This window comes from Pteropus vampyrus, unplaced genomic scaffold, assembly GCF_000151845.1.
Source record: "Pteropus vampyrus isolate Shadow unplaced genomic scaffold, Pvam_2.0 Scaffold20, whole genome shotgun sequence".
Classification (NCBI taxonomy): Eukaryota; Metazoa; Chordata; class Mammalia; order Chiroptera; family Pteropodidae; genus Pteropus; species Pteropus vampyrus.
The window spans coordinates 1,667,570-1,673,055 of record NW_011888801.1 but is presented as its reverse complement, the minus strand read 5'-3'; positions in this window follow the sequence as shown (position 1 = coordinate 1,673,055).

Below are 5,486 nucleotides of genomic sequence, written 5' to 3'. Positions count from 1 at the left end.
TACCAGGCATCTCCTCTTCTTGCAGGCCTGCCTCCCCACCCCACAGCAAATAGGTGACCTCTTAAGGTGTTGCAGCCTCCACACTGAAACTCTCTCAATTACTGCATCAAGAGAGGACAAGAGGCTCACCCACATCAAGTCAACTGCAAAAAATGCCATGGTATTGATAGCTTGGGTTGAGAGTGGCCACCTCCATGCCTTGCCCCTGGATACCATTGGTAGTACACATGGAACCCTGCCCAAGGCAGAGCAGAGGGCAGCAGTGGTCACTAGGCAGGTCAGAGTCAGGGGCTAGAGGCTGGGGAGCAGGCAGCTGAAAACTCATCCAAGGGAGGTGGTTAGAGGCAGGACCATGCAGAAGCTGAGGTTCCAAATCCTCAGTGCATGCTTCATTTTCTATTGGACTTTTAAAATACAAAGTCAAAGTTAAAATTGTTAAGAATGAAGACAGCAACTGCAGAGAATTAGACCCCAAATATAAAGCTCTTCTCAGTGCAAGCCCTGTATAACTAAGTAAACTGATCGCACACCCATGAGCCTGGCCCTAGTTACATAGCTGGTAACCCAAGTCTGACCATGACTGACTCTTAATTTTTAAACAGCTCCCTAGGAACTCCCATTCATTTTGGAGACTCTTGTCAAAACTAATGCAATTTCTGGCTAGTCCCATCACAGCTCCCAAAGCTCTTTTCTGTGATCATTATTTCAATTAGTAATATAGTAGTCCCCCTACTTATCCACGGTTTTGCTTTCTACAGTTTCAATTACCCATAGTCAACTGGAGGTCTGAACTAAATGAAAAATTCAGAAATAAACAATTCATAAGTTTTAAACTGCGCGCCATTCTGAGTTGTGTGATTAAATCTCGCGATGTTTCAATGTTTCGCTCTTTCCTGCCCAGGACATGAATCATCCCTTTGTCCAGTATCCACACTGTATATGTTACACGTCTCTTAGTCACTTAGTAGCCATGGAGGTTATCAGATCCACTGTAGTGGTATCACAGTGCCTGAATTCAAGTAACCCTTATTTTACTTAATGTCTCAGTCACCTCACTTCCTCTCACCACGTAGACATTTTATCATCTCACGTCATGAAGAAGGGTGAGTATGATACAATAGAATATTGTGAGAGAGACCACATTCACATAACTTTTATCACAGTATATTGTCATAATTATTCTATTTTATTATTAGTTATTGTTGTTCATCTCTTACTGGGCCTAATTTATAAACTAAACTATCATAGGTATGTATGCTTAGGAAAAAACATAGTATAGAGTTAACCACTATCCATAGTTTTAGGCATTCACTGGAGAGTCTTGGAACATATCCCCCAAGGATAAAGGGGGTACAAATGTAGTAATATTTGGGTGATGGAATTATATATAATTTTTTCCTATAATCTTCACTCTGCCTTCACTATGCTGATTATATACATATGTGCAGTTTAACATGGTCTTCTGTCCTATGTATTTCTTATAAATTGGCAACAAGATTCAGAGAACTGATCATACAGTCTTTTAACTATAACATTACCCCTGCCTCCAATCTTCTAATCCAGGCTCCTCATGACTGGCCATACCAACCTCCTAAAATACAGTAACAACGCTGTTTCGTTACAATGTTGATGAGAAACAAAAGGTGTTTCCATTCAGGACCATCTGTGTGGAGTTGGCATGTTCTCTCCAAGTCTGTGAGTTTTCTCTGGGTCCTCTCGTTCCTTCCCACATCCCCAATATGTGCAAGTTAGGTTACTCGACATGTCTAAATTGTTCCAGTCTGAGCGAACATGAATGTATGTGTGTGAGTGTGCCCTGCACTCCAGGGTGGGTTCCTGCCTTGCACCTGAGCTGCCGGGATCGATGTGTTTGCCCGTGAACCCGACCTGAATAAACGGGTTGGAAAATCATTATCTTACTTGTTTTTATTAATCTTTCTTAATATATGTAGAGTTCACATTTATTTCAATGTTAAATGTTAGAGGCTTTATTTAGAAGTTTGGTGATGTTTTTGTGACCTGAAATAGATTGTAGAAACTTAACTCCAATAATTTATATCAATTAGCCTATGGCGAAATTGGTTTTGTTATAGGTCCTTTAGCATAAAGTTATAGTTTTCAAGAATCTATCAATGATGTTAAGTGAAAACTTACTGTACCACATTGCATGCCCAGGCCATGTGTTACCCTCCATCCACATCCGTATCCACTTCTGTCCCCCAATACACACATTCACATGCACCCTTTAAAATCTTCTGTGGCACTTAACACATATTAACATCAATGCCCACCACAGTCTAGGCTCAGACCAACCTTACTACTTTCTGCTTCCCCAACCAGACCCACAGACAGGTGGGTTAAACAGTGCAAAGAGGACAAGTTCAGGGTCATCCAGAGCTCAAGCTATATTCCAGCTTTCCAACGTGATTGAGATCAAACTCTGGCAACTGGCTTTTCTTCTCTCTGCCTGACTTTCTTTAAAAAATGGAATAAGATGACCCTCATAGAGCTGATGTAAGGATTGGTGAATGAATTTGTATAAAGCACCCAGGGGACCCTGAGTAAAATTCACTATTATTATTATTATTATTATTATTATTATTATTATTATTATTACTGGAGCAGTCACAGACATATTCACAATCTCCAAAAATCCATGATGGAGTTCCACTTTGGAGCTTTTGTCTACATTCTTCCCCACTAGAAAGATCTCTCTGCTTGTTTAAATTTCACCTACTGTGGTAGGTAAAATTCTAAGATATCCCTGTAGATTTCCTACCCCTGGTATAATCCCCTGGACTGTGAATATAATGGATTTTACTTCTGTAACTAGATGACATTATGTAACACAGTTGAATTTAAGATAGGGAAATTACCCAGGCAGGACTGACGTAATCACATTAGCCCCCTTAAAGCAGACAGTTTTCTTCAACTGATCACAGAAGAGGAGATTAAAAATTAGAAGCTCTGGAAGGATTTGACAAGCTATTGCTGAATTAAAGATTCAGTTCCTTGTAGCTGAGGGTGGCCCCTGGCTGGCAGACAGCAGGAAACATGGACCTCATTCCCACAGCTGCAAGGAACTGAATTCTGCCAACAAGAAGAATGATCTTGGAAACAGATTTTTCCCCAGAGCCTTCTGATGAGAACTCAATTCATTTGACACCTGGATTTCAGCCTCATGATACTGAGCAGAGAACCCAGGCACACTATGCAGAACTTCTGACCTATACTCTTGCAAAATAATAAATGGGGGTTGTGACATAATTTAAGCAATAGAAGCATATCAATAGAATACTAAAACATCTATCTTCTCAGCTCACTTCGTCTAGTCCGTTGTCTCTGACTTCTTACTACAAAGCCCTGGCTTAGGCTGCTTATACAAATTCTTTCTCCTTCATAGCACTTATCACAATTGTCTTTCTATTATGTGACTATTTTACATTTCTCCCCTGTCTGTCACTGCTAGATGTCCCTCATATCTGTTCTGCTCTTCCTCCGCAGTAATAGAACCTCAGATTTATACCTGGGCACTTAGCCACATGATTCCAATTTGACACATGGCAAGTCACAAATCTTCAATTTTCTCATCTCTAAAAGGGAAGATAATAATGTTTTCAATCTCATTAAATAGAAAGGACTTAGCACATAATAAATATTCAGAAAAAGTTACCAGAGAGATAGAGGGCAATTTATAGCCTGCACTAAACTAAGAACCATCATAGAACTAAGTCACAAACAATGTGGTAAAGCCCAAGTGGTCAAATTCCAAGCAAGAGGAAATCACCATGGGCTGAGGGTAAGAAAGAGTTAATGGGACAGTGAAACTAAATCTGGCCTCAAAAGAAGAATAATGTTTGGTTAGGCAGACAAGAGGGCAGACATTCCTGGAGGTGGGAGTACGGTCTGGAACAGCGATTAAATTAGTCAGACTGAAGTGAATATTCATACAACTCAAAGATAAGGATGAAAAGGTAAATTTCCACAAGATTACAACATACAGAGGTTAAAGACTGTGTGACATTTGCTCGTGGTTGTGGCTAGCTCAACATTACTCTTTGCCATGTAATTAATTTGAAGGCCACTAATGATAGGAAACATTATAAGATAGGTAAAAAAAAAAAAATTAGTGTTCTCAGTCAGAAATAACTGAAGAAGAGTTTTTGATAATGACAATATTTTACACATAGGAAACTTTAGATATTTTTAAGTCCATAGCAATTCTCTGAGGTAGGTGGAAAACAAGAAGTATAGCTCTCTTTTATTACACAGACTGGGAAATTGAGACATCATAGTAACTATCAGTGTGAGTGCAATTTGTGGAAATTTTAGTCAAGGATAGAGCTGAATATAAAACCTGAGTCTTCTATATTTAGTTGGTAGGCTAACTAAATATATTCTAGTTTTACTCCAGTTTCTGTGCTCTTCTCCTGATCACTGTTTGGACTGCTGTATCTTGGTTATGTGTCTAAGGAATTCCACCTTCTCGATACACTCCAGTATACTTCAAGCCCACATGGGTGAATCTACAACTTACACGCACACACTGCATTCCCCACTCACCACAGATGTATCTTCTCTCTGTGTAGACCACCTCACCAGCCCCATCTCCACACTGTCCCCACATTGGAACCGCACAGTGGCTCAATCAGTAGCCCTTCCTTCCCTCTCCCAAATGCTGCAAGTACACCACACTCCACCCTCTCCACCCCCACCCAAAACCACAACCACTTCCCCTGTCACTTTGAAAACAATGTGGCTCTTTTCTTCCCCCTTCCTAGCTTTATTGAGATATAATTAACAAATAAAAATTATATGTGTGTATGTGTTTATATATGGTATACGACATGATTTAATAAACATATACATTGTGAAATGATTACCACAATCAAGCTAATTAATGCATCCATTACCTCACATAGTTACCATTTTGTGTGTGTGCATGTGTGTGTGTGTGTGATGAGAATACTTAAGATCTAGTCTCTTAGAAATTTTCAAGTATATAATACATTATTAACTGTAGTCACCATACTGTACATTAGATCTCCAGAACCTATTTAGCTTATAACTGAGAGTTTTTACCCTTTGACCAACATCTTTCCCTTTCTCTCACCACACCCCCATGCCCTGAAAATCATCCTTCTACTCTGTTTCTATGAGTTTAAATGCTTTAGATTCCACGTATATGAGAAATCGTGCACTATCTATTTTTATGTGTCTGGTTTATTTCACTTAGCATAATGTCTTCCAGGTTCATCCATGTTGTCACAAATGGCAGAATTTCCTTCTTTTTTAAGGCTGACTTATATGCTACCGTATACATATATCATATTTCCTTTATCCTTTAACGGACACCTAGGATATTTCCTGTATTGGCTATTGTGACTTACACTTCAATGAACATGGGAGTGCAGATATCTCTTTAAGATCTAGATTTCCTTTGGATATATGTTCAGAAGTGGGATTGCATTTTCCAAAGAAGACAT